At 40.6% G+C, this 20965-nt stretch overlaps 1 long non-coding RNA gene across 1 annotated transcript in view; it reads left to right on the top strand.

Annotated features, from left to right (window-relative positions):
• The first annotated feature begins 1969 nt into the window (after window positions 1-1969).
• Window positions 1970-20965, top strand: part of LOC136768564 (uncharacterized) — a 19932-nt gene continuing 936 nt past the window's right edge. Inside the window, exons 1-4 of the long non-coding RNA XR_010821992.1 lie at window positions 1970-2083; window positions 2901-2999; window positions 3272-3388; window positions 5110-5261. This is a non-coding gene — a long non-coding RNA (uncharacterized LOC136768564). The remainder of the gene's footprint in view (window positions 2084-2900; window positions 3000-3271; window positions 3389-5109; window positions 5262-20965) is intronic.

Below are 20965 nucleotides of genomic sequence, written 5' to 3' on the forward strand. Positions count from 1 at the left end.
TGGGCTAGTGGAGCAAGCGGCCAATGCTCCATTTTATGCAAAGAGTGCATGAACGCTTTCCTGCACACCGCAATGTTATGGTTTGATGGTCATGGTAGAGCCTGCTGTTGTCCTGCATTAGCTGCGCTAATAGGTGACAACTGCTCCTGTGTCACGTGGTGGTGCATGATTTACTTCCTGCACCCCGTGATATGTTTAGTTTTTATGACAGCACAATGGAGCTGGATGCTCTGTACTGTTCAGTGAACGTGTTTTTCCTGTGCTGCGCGGAGGCAGCATGAATGTTCCTGCTGCCACGCTGTGTATACTGTTATGTCTAGCTGTAGCTACTCAGGGAACTAGCCAGCTGTGTGTTATTCAGTGGGTCTGTGGCCCCGCTCCTGCAGGATCAGGGGTTCACTGCCACATTAATGCGTGGAAGGTGCACAAGTTGCTTGATTGCCCGCGCCATATTTTGTGCAAGTATTCGGCCTCGCTCCTAGATGCACTAGTAGAGCAGCCGGCCTTGCTATTGTAAGCGGAGGGTGTAAGAGTTGACCTCTGTAGCCCCGCTTTGTATATGCTGATTGCAGACAGTCCCCAGTAGAGCATGACTACGGTCCTCGCTCCTGGACAGCCCAGTTGGCCCCAAGGTGCCTCTGTGGCTGCTGTCTGGAGTTGTGTTGCCGAGGCGCCTAGTGGTACACCTCGGGGCAGGCTCCCTTATCAGCTCGCTGCCTCCTCCCTTGTGACAGTTTTGTTATACAGTAACCTCCCCCTTGGGCAGTTCTTCAGACTTCAAAGACAACAATAGGTTGCGTATGCAACCCCGGTTATCTGAAAAAGGAAGCACTGCCCAAGGGTTGCAAGGTTGTGCTGGAGTCTTGGCTCCTGGCAAAAGAACAGGATGTGGGAAGGGACCTGTTCTGAGTGACGAGCGCAGGGGCCAATGGCAGCTTTGATAGAGTGAAGTTTCGATCAGGTTCCTATGGCAGTGCGCAGAAACCCCTCCCCCTTGGGCAGTGCCTTTTTGCATTCGCATTCGCAACCTATCGTTTTTATTTTTCTCTGATCAGAGACAACAAGTACTAATAAAACACCATCAGGAAACCGTTTAGTTTGTGCTTAATTTCGTTTTCATAGTTAAAGTAGGCATACTTTTTCAAATGGTCTAGTATTTAAAGCCGTAATTTGACATTACAAATTGTGGCAAAGAGAAATTGTCTGCATCACAGAACTTCCTCAAAACAGACAAGTTAATTGTGGGAACAATGTAATCTGTCAGACAAAGCTGATTTTAAAAAGTTTCTCCAGCGCGGTTGACACACAGTTCAGTGCAAGATAATGGATGTCTTGTACGCCAAAGTGAATTTTTCCAATAAGAAGGGGAAAGAGCGCAAGCCGGGTGACACAGCAGGTAAGATGATTTGATTAAATACACATTTCTGAATCTTGAAGACCGGGATTGGTAAACTAAGTCTGTGGGATACTTCAAATATTGAATTCACTGAAGCCTTAATAACTTGTGCATTTCATTTCCGGTAGTGAACTTATTTCTTGTTTCACAGTTTCTCAAAATAATCCATCAGTTTCAATCTGTCTATGCCTTTCAGGATTTTAAGAGACTTGAACTTGTCTCTTCAATTGTTATGAGATCCAGTTCCTTTAAACTGCAGAAGTATGGTATACCAGTCAGAGCAATATTTATATTAGTTTCTGTCTTTACACTTTTTCTGGAGCAGTAAAATCCTGTTTGAAACCATATTTATTAATTCCTTATATCAATCAATTTAAAATCTTAGAAAAAAAGTCAGGGAAAAGCTCATAACCTATGGTGTCTTATCTAAACCAATATCTTTGTCAGCAGAATAACTGTCTGAGATTGCTGGGTTTGGGGTGAGACTGCTTATGTACTGTAGTGCGTGTGTTCAGATTATGTGTATCAATTGTGAACAATTAATAAATACAACTTTTACATCTCTTACAGACAATACTCCCCGTAAGACAGCTGAGGGTCAAGCTGCCTCCAGACCTTATCTGACAATATCGCTTGCAGTCCTGTGTTGTTTATTGGCAGCGATAATTATTGCTCTTGGTGTATGGAGTAAGTATCAGTAAAAATCATGAACAGCTCTCAAGTTCAAAACTAAATCGGTTGCAGAAATGGTTGCCCCAACACTTAAGTACTGTAACGAAGAACATTTTAAGATTACATTATGAAGAGTCGCAGAAATCCAGAGAGAGATACACCTCCGATCAAAATGTTTTTATTACAAACAGCTGCATGGAAGAGGTTCAAAAAGCGATCTCAAGAACAGTCTTAGAGAAGTTACAAACTACAGGCACTTATATGCAGACCAGACAGGAGAGAAAGATAACAGGCCCACCTGTCTATCCCGTGATGAGTGCAAGTTTGGTTTCTGCCTGACAACTGCTCAGGAAGACCGGGAGAATTAAGACATACATAATGTTTAATACAAGGGGGGTTTCAAGCCCAAATTGCTGGTTAAAACAGGTTCTTATCAGACTCTGTTCCTCTGGGTATCAGGGTTGAACTATATCATAGTACCGTAGCACAGTGAGACAGTGACCTTGTTTACACAGACACACAGGGAAAGACATGCAGTTCTTCACATTCCTTTGTATAAAAAGGAAAACACAAATGCAGATATATCTGTTAGGCATGTAGGACATAGCACCTTTGAGAATCTGTCTTATTATTTTCCTTTGCTGTTCTTGTTGTTGTTCTGATTTAAGTTTTGTGTAATGCAGTAGAGACTTTATGTGGTATAATCCAAAAATAGCATAAAAACATATCGATCATTAAACAAATACTTACTACACTTCTTACTACACTTTTTGAAAAATGTAAGTAGTTACATTCACTGTTACAAGTTTCAAATGTGTGTTTTTCAACTAAGTTCACAGGAGCCACAAAGACAAGACTAATGCGGAAGAGATTTCACAACTTAAGGAAAAAGACAAACTGCTATTGCAACCAAATATTTCACTAATTCAAGGTAAGAAAGATTGCAAAATGTACTGCAATAGTATGCAGAGCTGCATGCAGTGCATTTTACCTGTTGCTTAGTGTAAATATTCATTCCAGGATCCATGTTTCTGTTGATTGCTTTAGGAAAAGTCCTGGATAAAATAAAAAATGTTATCCACCCAACAAAAAAGGCACAAAACTTAGTAAACAAGGTGTATTTATATTTTCCATATGGTGGGTGGGTCAAGGTTTAGAACCGTTTAATGGAGACTGAAACCTTTTCATTTTCATATAATATAGATATTTTAACAGCTACCAAAAGTGCAGACAAATGGAGAAAACCCAGAATGTTTTGTATCGCATCTCCAGATGAAAAAAAACAAAATGTGAAGACGTGCCCTGAGAAACTACAACATGGTAAGCCCTGTGGCCCCTGGGAGAAAACTGCATTTGTGCTGTATAAACTGCAGTTTAAATGTAATATCCAGAGGAGGGAAAAAGGTGAAGATGCAGTAATGTAAAGAGTTTATACAACACGTGTAACCAAAATATATCACCGTGGTAAAACTTTACAAGAAGGTACCGGTATAACTCATTCATTAATATATGAATACTATAGGATTTAAACATCAATACATCATGAACACTTGAACCTGCACTTACCCTAACCCTAAAACCTAAACCTGACCCTGTTATACTTGTGATTAACACAGGAACTCGGATGAAGTGTGTGACATATTCATGTGTTTATCCTGTGGTCTTCATATATTATTATTATTATTATTATTATTATTATTATTATTATTATTATTATTATTTTTATTTCTTGGCAGACGCCCTTATTCAGGGCGACTTACAAAATATAAGCGCAATACAAAGTGCAAGAATACAGTTCAGTACCAAGCATTAAACATTACAAATTCAAATTTACATAATACAAAGCAATTCAAAGCATAATACATTTTACAACTTACACAAGTAAATACAATAAGTGAGGTCATACATCCTGAAAAGTAAAAGCTAAGTGCTGTCAAGGTCACAGTTAAGGGCTACGGAAAGTGAGTAAGGGTGAAATCAATAATACAAGTATTAGTAACGCAAGAAGCATGATAAAATGTTGTGAAGTGCTATCTAGCTGGGATAAAAGGACTATTATTACAAGTGCTGTCGGAAAAGATGTGTCTCGATTAAGGGCCGGAATGAGGTCAAGGACTCTGCTGTTTTGACTTCGTTGGGCAGGTCGTTCCACCACTTAGGGTTCAGGGATGAGAAGGAACGGCTCTGGAGGAAGGAGAGTGGAGAGGAGGCAGAGTTAGCCTGGCACTGGAGGTGCGCAGTGGTCTGGAGGGGATGTATGGAGAGACGAGTGTCTGAAGGTAGCTTGGTGCAGTGTGGTCGAGACAGCGGTAGGTGAGGGTCAAAGTCTTGAACTGAATGTGGGCCGGTATCTGGAGCCAGTGGAGGGAGCGGAGCAGTGGAGTAGCGTGTGTGAATCGGGGCAGAGAGACACCAGACGAGCCGCAGAGTTCTGGATGAGCTGGAGCGGCGGGTAGTAGATGCAGGCAGGCCGGCCAGGAGGGAGTTGCAGTAGTCCAGGCAGGAGAGGACCAGTGACTGGACGAGCAGCTGAGTCGAGTAGTTGGTGAGGAAGCGACGGATCCGGTGTATGTTGCTCAAGAATTCATGAGATATACTGGGTACTTATTGTAAAGTGTGACCGATCACCTTTTCAGTTTTTCTCTTTTCACGCCACTCCACCTACCTCTCTAGATTAACAAATGAATTGAAATGTATTTAATTACGACCCTGACTAGGTTATTAACATGATTTTGTGTTTGAATTATTTACAATCTTTTACAGAAGATCTGCAGATGCTTAATTAAATGAAAAGCATATTTCTGCAGGCCACAGCTTTGTGAGCTGCTTAAACAATCAATTTTAATTTGATGTTTAGTGTCATTAATGTTGCCACACATTGTGCAGATCTTCTAATCACTTATGTATGATTTATCACCAAATATTTATACATGAAAACAATTTAAATATACTTAATAAGAATGAGAATTAGACAAGATCAGCTGCCTAATTCACATCTATGAGTTACCTTGACATTCACCTCTCTGTCTCTGAATCTGCAGGAATGACTGGATGTTTCTGTCGGAAGCCTTGGATGCCATTTCATAACAGATGTTACTTCTTCTCAACTGATGAGATGAACTGGACCAGCAGTCGTGATAACTGTTCATCAATGCAAGGACACCTTGTCATCATAGAGACTGCAGAGGAGCAGGTACTACCTAATCTTTTTTCCCTTTTTTTGAAGTAGATGACAACAAGGTTCTTACCTTTCAAACACTATTACTATAATTATAATAATAATGTGTTTTGTTGATGATACTATTCACAATATTACATTGTCCAGTCATATGTTAGCTGGTCTCCATCTCGATTCAGATTCAAATCCCTTAGGACTTGGTCTTGATTCGGACTTGGTCTTGGACTAGGATTGTCCTGGTCCTGGTCTTGACTTGAGCTCCGATAAGGTGGTCTCGACTCCCATGGGAAACCCAATACTCTTCCAGTATAAACATAGGTAACAGAGATTATAGTCGTTTTGTTTGTCTCTCCGCTGTGCCTGATGGTTCCATTGACTCGTATCATCATAGTGACTGTACTGAACTTGTCTTTGTTTTTTTTTTGTAATTTGCCAAACTACTTGTTTTGAAGGACACAATGCTGTTGATTTATTGATTGATCTTGAATAAAATGACAAAATAAATTGCCCAGACCGGGTCTTCTGTAGTGGGCAATATGAAGCAGCAGAGTGAGGTGAAGGCAGGGCCAGATATCCTACAGAAGAAGAGCAGAGAGAATGAGAGAGGGGTGAGGAGAGACAAGGGTTGGGCAAAGGTGGAGTGATTTTGTGTATTTAGTGAGTTCTAGATAAGCAATTGCAATTCATACTTTACATAAACATGTTTATTTGTATTGGTGTATTTGACATCTAGTTGTGTTTTTCTCTTTGTATTTAGACATTTATTAAACAACACAGATCTACAAACAGTTGGATTGGACTCACAGATCTGAAGAAGACAGGAGACTGGCGCTGGGTAGATGACACGGCTTTAGGCAATCTGAGGTAAGAACTGCGATTATTAAGAATTCTGAATCTTTCTTGTTGATTTGCAAACTGTCAATATTTCCATTTAATCTAGATGCAATTCCAATTTCAGCAAAATCTACAACAAGAAATGATCAGTCTATAATTTTAATGGTAGGTGTATTTTAACAGTGAGAGACAGAATAACAACAACAAAAAAACAGAAAAACACATTTCAAAAAAGTTATAAATTGATTTGCATGTTAATGAGGGAAATAAGTATTTGATCCCCTATCAATCAGCAAGATTTCTGGCTCCCAGGTTTCTTTTATTCAGGTAACAAGCTGAGATTAGGAGCACTATATTAAAGGGAGTGCTCCTAATCTCAGCTCGTTACCTGTATAAAAGACACCTGTCCACAGAAGCAATCAATCGATCAGATTCCAAACTCTCCAACACGGCCAAGACCAAAGAGCTGTCCAAGGATGTCAGGGACAAGATTGTAGACCTACACAAGGCTAGAATGGGCTACAAGACCATCGCCAAGCAGCTTGGTGAGAAGGTGACAACAGTTGGTGCAATTATTCACAAATGGAAGAAACACAAAATAACTGTCAGTCTCCCTCGGTCTGGGGCTCCATGCAAGATCTCACCTCGTGGAGTTTCAATGATCATGAGAACGGTGAGGAATCAGCCCAGAACTACACGGGAGGATCTTGTTAATGATCTCAAGGCAGCTGGGACCATAGTCACCAAGAAAACAATTGGTAACACACTACGCCGTGAAGGACTGAAATCCTGCAGCGCCCGCAAGGTCCCCCTGTTCAAGAAAGCACATGTACAGGCCCGTCTGAAGTTTGCCAATGAACATCTGAATGATTCAGAGGAGAACTGGGTTAAAGTGTTGTGGTCAGATGAGACCAAAATCAAGCTCTTTGGCATCAACTCAACTCGCCGTGTTTGGAGAAGGAGGAATGACCCCAAGCACACCATCCCCACCGTCAAACATGGAGGTGGAAACATTATGCTTTGGGGGTGTTTTTATGCTAAGGGGACAGGACAACTGCACCGCATCAAAGGGACGATGGACGGGGCCATGTACCATCAAATCTTGGGTGAGAACCTCCTTCCCTCAGCCAGGGCATTGAAAATGGGTCGTGGATGGGTATTCCAGCATGACAATGACCCAAAACACACAGCCAAGGCAACAAAGGAGTGGCTCAAGAAGAAGCACATTAAGGTCCTGGAGTGGCCTAGCCAGTCTCCAGACCTTAATCCCATAGAAAATTTGTGGAGGGAGCTGAAGGTTCGAGTTGCCAAACGTCAGCCTCGAAACCTTAATGACTTGGAGAGGATCTGCAAAGAGGAGTGGGACAAAATCCCTCCTGAGATGTGTGCAAACCTGGTGGCCAACTACAAGAAACATCTGACCTCTGATTGCCAACAAGGGTTTTGCCACCAAGTACTAAATCGAAGGGGTCAAATACTTATTTCCCTCATTAACATGCAAATCAATGTATAACTTTTTTTAAATGCATTTTTCTGGATTTTGTTGTTGTTATTCTGTCTCTCACTGTTAAAATACACCTACCATTAAAATTATAGACTGATCATTTCTTTGTCAGTGGGCAAACGTAAAAAATCAGCAGGGGATCAAATACTTTTTTCCCTCACTGTACTTCATCGGTCTGACTTATTGAGAAAAATCCATAAACAAATAAAAGTTGGATTCAACAATTGGCGTAGTTGGCAGGATATCTCTAGAATAGGGACATTCCCAGAATACTGTTTACATGAGGGGTGAGTATTTTTATATTACCACCACATATTTATAGTAACAGTATTTTGTGGATTGTTTCTGTTCTGTATTATAGAGATATATCAACGAGTTTGACTGGGAACCAGATGTGAAAAGAGGTATTGCGTTGTGTCCCCCTGGAATTTTCTCTGTTGTGTAGACCGATGTCTGTGACCACAATGAGATAGTTGTATGGGTTTCCTTACTTTAGCCAGAGTTGTTTATGGGTTTCCTTACCTTAGCCAGAGTTGTGTACGGGTGTCTGTACCTTAGTAGATTTTGTGTTTATTATAATATAAATAATATATAATAATATATAATTATATAATATTTCAGATCAATTGTCACAATGAGTGATGTTGCAGATGGTGCTTGAGCTCTCCTATTGGTGATTATGGGTTAATTAATCATTGGTTGATTTGTATTGGTGTATTTTTGGGTTGTTTATTTTTCTTTTGAGTATTACATGTTGATGCACTATTGTGTTTATTATCACTTTTGTAATGCCTTTGGTTTTTGTTTCATTACCTTAATTAGTTAATTGATGGCACAATTGATGGGGGTGTTCTCCATTGTTCTTTCTTCCTGGAGAGACGCAGGGGCGGGGGAGTGGGACTGAAGCAGGACGGCAAGTGGCAGCAAGTGACAGTAAAGCAGAGTACCAGGGTCTACTGGCAGCGGATGGTTGGAGATTTCCGACTGGGAGAATCTAAGTGTACTTCTTTTGTGAATTTATACACTTATCAAGAGTATATGTGTTGATTTAGTTGGAAGCTGTCACTGCTGTGGACCTGTCCTCGTTGCCCAATGCCTCCCCAACTCTCTTCACCCCTGTGGAAAGAGACTGATTATTTGGTCTGAAAATAATGTGCTCCTGAACAGTGACCTGTATGATCGAGACTTGTGTAGGGCCAGCAAACTTGGGATCCCTTGGAAGATAGACGACTGTCGGCCTATGGAAATAAATACCTGTGCGGAGAGACAACGTGATCAAAGAAAGATAGAAAGGGAGGTAAAAAAGGAGAAATTAGTTCTCATCCAGCTCGCCGAACCGATTTAAAATAACTTCCTGGTGTTTTCTGTGCTTTTGATTCTTGCTTTCTCTCTCACTCTCCCCATCTCCTTCTGGTGGCAGCGGCTGGAGCAGCGAAGACAATGAGGACGCCGTATAGTTAGCCCTAGTTCGAGTTTCCCTCGCCAGTGGCCTGTGGAGAATATTGACCGTGACCATACCAGGAGGGAGGAAATGCAGAATACGGAGTGGTACGCGACTGTCTCCTGGCCAGGGAAAGACTGAGGAGAATCTGGAGTGAACAATTGACTTGGGTATTGGAGCTTGGGCTAGGGTTGTTGTGTTTTATTGTTATATTTAGTTGGTCTGGTCTTATGAATAATTTTTATTAGAATAATCAATTGACCATTACCTTATTTTTATTCTTTATTGCCCCTAGATTAAAGGCATTTTAAAATAGATATATTAATTTTTAGGTTAGCTCTTCTTTTTTTGAGTTCTTGCACCTTTGAAATATTTGCGCAACATTGTTGTATAAAATTGCTTATTTATAAACCACTTGCTGCTATTGGTGTGTGTGCCCGAGATTCGAGCCAAGCCTGTGCGGGGAAAAGGAGGTTGTGAGGTCCCCCTCCTCACTATAAATTAATTGGGGGTGGCGTAGGCGACACTGACACCAGCATTATTGGGTTTTTGATAAATAAAAAACAGAATGTAGAGGAGAAAATGTTGGAAGGAAGTTGGGAGAAAGACTGGTCTCAGTTGGAGTACCAGGATTGGTGGAGTCAAGGAAACACAAGATAAAACCGACAAACTTTCCATACGTTTTTGTCAGAATAATACGAATTTAGAGAAGAACTTGATCACAATGGATCAAGAAACCTGAGGTAGTGAAATAATGAAATAATCAAGTGGGATTATTTGACATTTTATTCTAAATAATAAGACGCTTAATAAATAAATAAATACCATAATAAATAAGTTATAAGGGCTGTTTGAGACACTGCAGGGTCAATAAAACATGCCACAGATATCTGAATTATCTTTGGATATCAATGTGTATGTGCTTTGTGTGTTTATGTATATGTATAGTTTGAAGGCGATATAAGGTAAATGTCTATGTATTGTATTTTTAATATTGTCCATAGCCCAGAATAAGGCTAACAACAGATTTCAGAAAACAATGTAACAGATTTATCAGATTCATGAGGATCTAACCATGAGGATCTTTAACTGTATACAGAGTGCCTCAGGCATCAGAAATAAGAAAGAAAGAATATGATTCTATTATAAAAAAAATGTTAAAGTAATACAAAATGTACATTGAATAAATAGTCTTTCAGAAAATGTTTGGTTATTGGTGTCTAACTTATAACACCCGAAATAAAAGTAGACCCTGTTTTTAAGATGAGTGATGTAGGAAAAGGGTAAGATACCACAGAAGTATAAGATTACAAGTATAGAATAAGTAAAAAATATTTTAAAGGAGAAAAGTAGGAATGGAAAGGAAGATAAAACAATCATATATTAGATTAGGTTTTAGAAAACCAGAAACAAAAGTAAGAAAATTGTGTAAAAACAAATTAAAACATTATGAATCTGAGGAGACTGCAACAATTTGGAGAAAGTTTCCTAGGAATATGGGAATCATTATTGAGATCAATGGCCTATTGGCTAATATTTGTTAGGTAAATATATTACTTCACTAAACGAATCATTGAGTGACATCTGTATAAATATGAATAAAAAATATTGAAAAAAAAACTGAATACATTTTGTGTAATAAATCAAGAATAGGAGAAAGAATAGCTGTTAGACTGCAGAGCTGACCAAAGTTGAAGAGAGTTTCAGTAAGTTGACAAGGGTTTGAGTAAGTTGATCAGGCCTGGGAAGCAGGAAAAGATGAGTTTGATGTGTGTGAGACAAATGTCTTTTAGCACAGAGAGCTGAAACTAACATAATTTCAAGAACAATTGGGGACAGGCCTGAAGACAATACATTGTCAATACATTGGAATTGCTGTGTGTGCAAACCAAATAATTATGGAAATAGATTAAAAGGAAACATGAATAGTCCACTTCTTTTAAATCTTTTAAAATTCTTTTAAAGCGCAACAGACAGATACAGAGTCTGGAGGGACTATGGGCATTGCATTAACTATCCTTTCCATAGTTTTATAGATTGACTACTGGAGTTAAATAATTCTGCTGTTTGGCTGTATGATTGAAATTTGCAATTATATGTAATATGTAATGTTTCCAAGTAACTTTAAGTGGGTACACATTGAAACATACTACTACGGTGTATTGTATTATTGCTATGGGAATAGTGTGAAAGACCTATTTCTTTACTCCAAATAATTTTCACCGATGGCTGTCTGGTCATCATTGACCACTTTTCCCGCCTGACTTCCTTTGCCTGCCTTCCCTGACTGTTCTGCCACCTCGGCTGCCCGCATCTTTGCTTCTGAGGTTGTCCCTCGCTGGGGTGTCAACAACTCGACCAGGACACACATTTTACGGGCACAGTCAAGAAACTCGCCTGTCTCCTTCTGGGTGTGAAGCTTTCACATCCCTTACAATCCTCAGAGTAGTGGCATGGTGGAATGTGCCACTCGCACTCCCTTTTACAGAAAGCCTGCCCTGTGTAGGCCTGACCTCTCCTTTCCACCGGGAAGGGCTGGACTGTCACTCGTCCCGCTGTCCTTTATACACTGCGTGCCTCCCTGACATGTCAGGCTCAGCTCTCTCCTTATGAGCTCATGACGGGCCGTGTGATGCAACTTACAGCTGGGGTCTCATGCTAAAACCAACAGCACATCTTCCCCAGATGATCTCCACAACAGACACAGTTCACAGGACAAATGGAGCTCCTTCCATCAGATCACTGCAGCATATGGACAAGCATTAAATGTGTAAAAATGTTGGGTTTGTATGTATTTCCTGTAGCGGTTGACAATGGTGCCCCATTAATAGCACAACCTGTTGAGTGTGGCTTTACACGGGTCATGACAGCATTTGGTGGACTTAGAGACAATCTTACCAATGCCACTGGATGTAAAACCACAAGAAATTCAACTTGTCCGCATAACCAGAATTAGGCCCAATACGGGGAGACTGTACACCCCCAAAGAGGAGAAGTACTTTCTGAAGTTAGCATACTCTCTCCCCTCTGAAACCTGTATATGTCAGAATGCTTTATGTAATTGGATGCTAGGCTTTAGAAATTGTTCAATCACTGGCATCCTAGGTCCTCACAACATGTCACACATAGCCTTCCAGAATAGCTTCCGCCCACATAGCACATCTCATAGACACACGGTGTCCTTCCAAGTATCCGTCCCCGCCACCAAAGGCACATATTGGATTTGTGGCCTCAGAGCCTATTGGGTCCTTCGAGCAAATTTCACAGGTTTCTGTTATTTGGGATATGTACATCCTGCCTTACGCAATGTTTCCACACTCCCAGGCAACCTTGTCAGCCACCTGCATGTCTCTACATGAGAAATGTTTTAAAGTACTAGATTTTTAATGATTTTGTTTCCTAATTTTGGTGTTGCTCGAAACACTAAAGAAATTAGCTTGGTTTCATCTGTACTGGAATCTGTTGCTAATAATACTGCTGCAGCTCTGTCTAATAACACTACCGAAATGGTGGCTATACGTACTGTTGCCCTCCAGAATCGCATGGCCCTCGATTACTTACTCACTGCCCAAGGGGGGACTTGTGCTATTATAGGCAAAGAATGTTGTACATACATCCACTGATTCCTCCGAAAATATTTATGACTTAGCAGATCATATAGAGAAGGAGGCTCAAAAACTCCGGGACTCCTCCACCACCACAGGAGGGTGGTGGTCCTGGTTAACTAATACTCCCGGAAGCTCTGTATTGTCATTTGTTGTTTATATCATAGTACTCCTCATCTACAATTATATTGTTATTCAATGTAGTTTTTGTCTGTTTCGGAAAGCCTCTGATACCCCTTTCCCTGTCTCCTCTGCTTTGGCCCGACCACTTTCCAGCAACCCTGAGAAGTGCAAGGACACGGCTCCTTTTCTTTAATTTCTAATCACATACAACAGGACTAGTGTCACATCCCAGCCCATATAATAACCTTTATTACCTCCCTTGAATGCATATGGAGCTATGGAGCTGTGGAGTTGCGTTTAGTCTGTAAAAGACGCGCCAAGCTCATGATTTTCTGTTTCGGCTTGTTGCTCTCATTTGCTCGCTTTTCTGACAAGAGGGTTTTGTAGAAGCTAGGGCTAAAAGGGGTTAACTAGTTTTAATTTCTAAAAATCCATTTAAGGAAGTTAACAAGATGAAGAGTGCTATGTGAATAACAATGACCTAATCACCCTGTCCTTGTCTATACTTAATGTTGTCTGTACTCGACGTGCGTTCTATAAAAATAGGAAGATCTGTTTCCAGACTGTCTGTGCCATACAAGGGGATGTTTTTCTCTGTGGTTCTCAAGAGAAACTGTCAAAAATATCCTTAGACCCTCTCTGTGTTATGAGACAAATTCCATGTCTGCCTAGCAACTAGATCTGTAATATGTCACATCATGTACTATATCATATAAATATGTGTGTGTGTGTGTGTGTAAAGTGCCTTTAAGAATCTGCTGTCATAGAGGCCGCTCTGTGATTGGCATTCTTCGAAGCTTGTAAAGCAATAAACTTCTTTCTTCACATACTTCTGGTTCATCGGTCTGACTCTGGTTGGTTCCCTGACAAATTGAGTTTGAAAGCAGTTGTTTGCCATCTCAACCATTTCTATTTCTGTAGTCCCAACTGGGCTTTCCAGGACTATGTTTGCGAAATTGCATGACCACATCAAACCAGAGGAGCATTTCCAGATTTGCAGGGACACATGGACCCGGGAACACAAATGGAAATTGGGCTTCAAGGCATTCAAGACAGAAAACAGGAGACACTTCTTCACACAGAGAGTCGTCACAATCTGGAACAAATTCCCCAGCGATGTGGTTGAAGTGACAATTTGGGAACATTTAAAATCAGACTGGATAGGATCCTTGGATCACTTAATTATTAATGGACACTAAACGAGCACAATGGGCCAAAGGGCCCCCTCTCATTTGTAAACTTTCTAATCTTATGTTTTAATGTGTTATTAAAGATCCATAATTACAGGACCTCTATTAATACTAAATACAACATACCATACCATTACAGTTCAATCCTATTGTAAATACAAATATTTGAGTCTACAGTGCAGTTGTGTATGAGCTCATAGCTTAGACAGTGTATGGGTGCAGTTACTAGTGGACATTTTATTAAAGTAATATAAACCTCTATACAGTTTGTGAAGGATAAAGTCTCTTGGGAGTGACTTGAAATATAAAGAAATAACAAGGATACACAAGGTTGCCAAACCCATGGGTTGAACTGACAAAACGCAGAAACAGCTGCACCCAGCATCTTCAGTAAGATCTAGGCTCACCTTGGGCATTTACAAAAATAAAAATACATACACACACGTATATAAATATATATAAAACAGGTAGGGCCCTGTGCATATTTATGCCCATTCAAATACATGTATTGTTTAAAGAAAGGACGAGACTGCTGTCCCACTCTGTTTATAATACTGGCACAATATCATAGACTTGTCATGGTGGAGAAAACAAGAAAACCTTTATTAGGTCATTTATACAAGTATACACATTTTCCCTGGGTTGATTTTAATATCATTGTGATAATATGATTGTCTTCTTTAACTCAAATACAAATAATATCAGCTATTATCAGTGATTAACAGACATAACAGTAAGATTATATAAAATATATCTCGATGTCTGCTAACCTTTCATAACAGTCAGTGTTTCTACCAATCATTGTTCACAGACAGAAAACAAAATTGTACAATGAAAATGCTTGATTTTTAGTACTTCTTAAGCCAGTAACGTGTCACCACCTATGGGTACGAAGGGGTGACCACGCCAAACCAGACTACGCCACTTCCTTTTTAATGAGGGAAGAGCTCAACTCACCCAATAACCATTCTCCTCCCCCCGAGCAGGCTCGACGGACCCCAAGGCACCACCATACAGATGAGTAAGTAAAGATTTGTTTTTTACCATGAATAAAAAGGCACGTTGTTAATGAAATATTAATAAATTATTACTTACTACAGCCCTGTCATGTCCTAGGAAGAGTTCTCCAAGATCACCATCAGAGGTCACCCTTGTCCCAGTCACAATGAATGTCTTTTCCATGGCCTCGCTTTTGTTTCCACATGATTATTGAATAATCAATCCCCTTCTCTTCTGTTTATGATTCCTGGATCTTCTGTCTTGTTCTGATAGCCTGTTTTCTGACCTCTTGCCTGTTTGGTGACAATGACTTATATATTCCCTTGTTGATCCTGTTTGCTGGCATCGACCCCTCACTAGGGTTTGACCTCGCTTGTGTCTCGCCCCTCCTCCACACCTGGGTTCTGCACTCCAGTCTGCTGGCCCTCTTGTTACAAGCCAGCATCGATGCAAGAATGAACCACGTTATCAACCAGTTCACAGTCTTCTGGTGGAACTCCAACCTCAACTTAAATGTAGTTCACTTTGGGAAGCTCTCTGGTTACATACAAACCACATGCAAACAAAACCAGTGCTGGCATGTATTTGACTGATATTTGGATTAAAACAGAACACTTATTTCCTGCTTTAACACAAAAGCCTAAAATAGGCTGAATGTTAGTTAAAAACCCAACACACCCTCTGTAAAGAAACTCAAGCTCCAGACCCCGTTCCAGTAGAAAATCTGAAGTAGGAACAAGATAAAGCAGTCAAAAAGCAGTTTTTGCTCTCTGAAGTCAAAGAAAACACGTATGTCATGGCCTGTTTTACTCATTGCTGTGCTGGTAGCCTGATCTCTGTGTCTCCCCCCAGGTTACTGTGGCTTCTGGTGTCTGCCCTGCTTAATGTGCAAGACGAACTGTGAATTTGGGTAGTGCCTCTGTCGCCCCCTGCTGGACCCGTCATCTAATGCCATCACTGGATCTGTGGGAATGATCCCTCGCAGCACCCTCTGTGAGCACTACAACATAAAGGAAATGAGTGAATCTAACACTAATAGGAGAAACAGCACCAACTACAGACGGAAGTGTGAACAGTGCTTGAATTGGGTTAGAGGTCATGAGGGGTCCCCTAACCCTGGGGGGGGGGGGCTTAGGGGGGTGTTGCCAAACAAAAACAAAAGTTGTATCTTCTTAGTAATGACATTATCCTTCAAGAAAATACTATGGGCATAGATACCTTAATGCATCTCTTATAATCTCTCTTTAAAATAACAATCATTACAATAATAACCATCTGTTTTCAATGAAACCATTAACCCCGAGCAAAACTCAGTGGTGTTCACAAACTTTTTCTCAGGTAGTTTCAACAGCGCCCCTTCACCAGCATTTGCATTTTCAATTCAATATTTAACTAGTTATCATTGTCTAACCTCTGCTAGACCTAGCTGAACAAACATGTAGACATCACAGCTGCGTTTCTTATGCACTGTAGTGTAATTTTACATTTCAAGTGAGACTTTACACATCGTGCGTACAAAGCACTTCACACCAGCTCTCAAGTTCAAAATGAAGAACTAAAGGCTGATATATTTAGAATTAATTCACAATGTTCCTTTTGATATTTTGAATTGCTATGTTTTAGTTAAATTGAATTTGTAATGATTTATTCCTTGTACTTCACTGTATTTTTGCACTTTGTTTTGCACTTATGTTGTAAGTCGCCCTGGATAAGTGCGTCTGCCAATAAATAATAATAATAATAATAATAATAATAATAATAATAATAATAATAATAATAATAATAAAGAAACACAGATGTACAAATGTTTTGGTTGCAAGACCGGTTGCTTTAATACTTTAATAAAGAACATTTTTAGATTACATTATAAATTAAATGGAAAACACAAATTTTGACATATTTAGGATATATTTGAGCACCTTTGGGAATCTGTCTTATTATTTTCCATTGTAGTTTTTCTGTTGTTGTTCTGAATGAAGTTTTGTATGTTGCAGTAGACTACAGAATTCCTGTGGTATAATCCAACAATAGCATTATTTTTTTTTTATTATTATTATTTTTATTTCTTGGCAAGTGCAAAACAAATTGCAAAAGTACAGTTACGTAAAAGGCATCAATCATTACAAATTCAATTTACATAAAACACAGCAATAGTCAAGTGCTGCGGAGAGGTCAAGGAGGATGAGGACTGAGGAGAGACTGCACATATGTAGATCATATTAAGATACAGAAACCCTAATGCTGCCTGAACACAGTGAACTCTTTTGTTTCATAAGTTTTTAATGTTAAAAGTGCTAATTACAGGGTTAACTGCCAGATGCTTTCTCTTTCTTTTTGAAATCACACTTTTTCTGAGATGTTCTTAATTGTCGTGCAGTCGAACTGTTCATGATGTAGCCTGGGCTAAGCAAGCCAGTTGTGAAGTTTTCCAGCAGAAGAGCCTAGCCTGCCTGCATGTTTGTTCAGCTAGGTCTAGCAGAGGTTAGACAATGATAACTAGTTATATATTGAATTGAAAATTCTGCTGAAGGGGTGCTGTTGAAACTATCTGAGAAAAAGTTTGTGAACACCACTGAGTTTTGTTCAGGGTTAATGGTTATTATTATTGTTATTATTTTTTTTATTTCTTGGCAGACGCCCTTATCCAGGGTGACTTACAACATAAGTGCAAACAAAGTGCAGACATACAGTGAAGTACAAGGCATCAATCATTACAAATTCAATTTAGCTAAAACAGCATTTCAAAATACATTTTACAAATTCCAATTTACAATTTACACAAGTATAGTAAGTGACTTCCTACATCCTGGACGGTGAAAGCTAAGTGCTGTCAAGATGTAGGGTCACAGACAAGGGCTACGGGAAAGGGAGCAAGGAGGAAAACAATCAAGAACGCGAGAAGCATAATAAGCTGAAGTGCTATCTAGCAGGGATAGAGGACTAATATTACAAGTGCTGTCGGAAAAGATGTGTCTTGAGTAAGCGCTGGAATGAGGTCAAGGACTCTGCTGTTTTGACTTTGATGGGAAGGTCGTTCCACCATTTAGGGGCCAGGGATGAGAAGGAGCGGCTCTGGAGGAAGGAGAGTGGAGAGGAGGCAGAGTTAGTCTTCTGGCACTGGAGGAGCGCAGTGGTCTGGAGGGGATGTATGGAGAGACGAGTGTCTGAAGGTAGCTTGGTGCAGTGTGGTCGAGACAGGTGAGGGTCAAAGTCTTGAACTGAATGTGTGCTGTTATCGGGAGCCAGTGGAGGGAGCGGAGCAGTGGAGTAGCGTGTGTGAATCGGGGCAGAAAGAATACCAGACGAGCCGCAGAGTTCTGGATGAGCTGGAGCGGCGGGTAGTAGTTGCAGGCAGGCCGGCCAGGAGGGAGTTGTAGTAGTCCAGGCAGGAGAGAACCAGGGACTGGACGAGCAGCTGAGTTGAGTAGTCGGTGAGAAAGGGACGGATCCAGCGTATGTTGCTCAGGAAGAATCTGCAGGTGCGTGTCAGCGTGGTGATGTGCTGGGAGTAGGAGAGTGCAGTTTGAGTTTGAGGTGGTGTGAGTGCATCCAGGCGGAGATAGCAGACAAGCAGGAAGAGATGCGAGAGGGGATGAGAGGGTCAGAAGAGGGAAAAGACAAGAAGATCTGGGCATCATTAGCATAGAAGTGGTAGGAGAAACCATGGGAAGCGATGAGGGGGCCCAGGGAGTTAGTGTATAGAGAGAACAGGAGCGGGCCCAGGACGGAGGCAGGAGAGGAGGATGGAGTGATCAACGGTGTCAAATGCTGCGGAGAGGTCAAAGAGGATGAGGACTGAGGAGAGGGAGGCCGCCCGAGCACAGCTGAGGGAGTCAGTGACAGCCAGGAGAGCCGTCTCAGTGGAGTGAGCTGTGCGGAAGCCAGATTGCAGAGGATCAAGGAGTGAGTGTTGGGACAGAAAGTCCGAGAGCTGACGGTGGACCACCCGCTCGAGAGTCTTGGAGAGGAAGGGAAGTAGGGATACAGGGCGGTAGTTCTGAGGAGAGGTGGCATCAAGGGTTGGTTTCTTGAGCAGTGGGATGACAACAGCTTTTTTAAATGCAGAGGGGAAATAGCCAGAGAGGAGTGAGAAGTTGAGGAGGGAGGAAATGAAGGGGAGAAGATCAGGAGCGGTTGCTTGGAAGAGACGAGAAGGGAGAGGGTCCAGGGCACACGTTGGACGTTGTGATGTAGGTGGAGAGCAGAAACTTCAGCCTCTGAGAGGGGTGAGAATGAAGAAAAGGAAGCTTGATCGGTGGGAGGTTTTGGTGTGATGGGAGAGGAGGGTGGAGTATTGAAGAGCCTGAGGATGTCTGCAATCTTGGAGGAGAAGAAGGAGGTGAAATCATCAGCAGTGAGAGATGGGGGAGGAGGAGGGGGAGGGGGGCAAGGAGGGAGGAGAAGGTGGAGAAGAGTTTGGGGGGGTTGTTGACAGTGGATTCGAAGAGAGATTGGAAGTAGGATTTCTTGGTTTCATTGAAAACATAGGTTGTTTTGGTTATGTATGGTTATCATTGTAATTGCAGTTATTTTAAAGAGAGATTATAAGAGATGTATTAAGGTATTTATGCCCATAGTCTTTTCTTGAAGGATAATGTCTTTATGAAGAAGGTACAACATTTTTTTTGTTTTTTTGACAACACCCCCCCAATCCCCCCCCCCAGGATTAGGGGACCTCCATGAACTTTAACCCAATTCGAACACTGTTTAAGTCCTGAACAAAATCTAAATTTTTATCCACCCAATAAAAAAGGAAAAAAAACGAAATTGTTGTATTTATGTTTTGCATGTGGTGGGTGGGACAATGTTTAGAACAGTTTTAAGAAGACTAAAACCTTAATATTGATATGTTAACAGCTACCAAAAGTGCAGATGAATGGAGGAAACACAGTGTGTCTTGCAACGCATCTCTAAATGAAGGAAAACTAAATGTGAAGACATGCACTGAGAATCTACAACATGGTAAGCCCTGTGGCCCCTGGGAGAAAACTGCATTTGTGCTGTATAAACTGCAGGTTAAATTCAATGTCCAGAAGACTGAAAAGTTGAAGATGCAGTAATGTAAAGAGTTTATACAACAAGTGTAACCAAGATAAATCACCAGGGTAAAACTTTACAATGAGGTTATACCAGGTACTTATTGTAAAGTGTGACCTATCACCTTTTCAGTTTTTCTCTATCCTATCCACCTACCTCTCTAGGTTGAACTAATGAATTGAAATGTATTTAATTACAACCCTGACTAGGTTATTAACATGGTTTCATGTTTTAATTATTTACAAGCTTTTACACAAGATCTGCAATTTAGATCTTAACTAAATGCCCAAGCAGGATTTGTTTTTCAAAAGCCATGCTAGTTTTGGAGAAGTCAAAATATTTCTGCATAATTTCAAACAAGAGGCCACAGCTTTGTGAGCTGCTTAAACAATCAATTTTAATTTGATGTTTAATGTCATTAATGTTGCCACACATTGTGCAGATCTCCCAATCACTTGAATCTTCTGATTTATCACCAAACATGTATACATGAATACAATTTAAATATACTTCATAAGAATGAGACTCCCCTCTTTCTGTAGTTGATGACGAGAAGGTTCTTACCTTTCAAACACTATTACTATAATTATAATAATAATGTGTTTTGTTGATGATACTATTCACAATATTACATTGTCCAGTCATATGTTAGCTGGTCTCCATCTCAATTCAGATTCAAATCCCTTAGGACTTGGTCTTGGACTAGGATTGTCCTGGTCTTGGTCTTGACTTGAGCTCAGATAAGGTGGTCTCGACTCCCATGGGAAACCCAATACTCTTCCAGTATAAACATAGGTAACAGAGATTATAGTCGTTTTGTTTGTCTCTCCGCTGTGCCTGATGGTTCCATTGACTCGTATCATCATAGTGACTGTACTGAACTTGTCTTTGTTTTAAATCTGTCAAACTACTTGTTTTGAAGGACACAATGCTGTTGATTTATTGATTGATCATAAATAAAAAAAAAGGTGGAGTGATTTTGTGTA

Source organism: Amia ocellicauda, chromosome 14 (assembly GCF_036373705.1).
Source record: "Amia ocellicauda isolate fAmiCal2 chromosome 14, fAmiCal2.hap1, whole genome shotgun sequence".
NCBI classification, from domain to species: domain Eukaryota; kingdom Metazoa; phylum Chordata; class Actinopteri; order Amiiformes; family Amiidae; genus Amia; species Amia ocellicauda.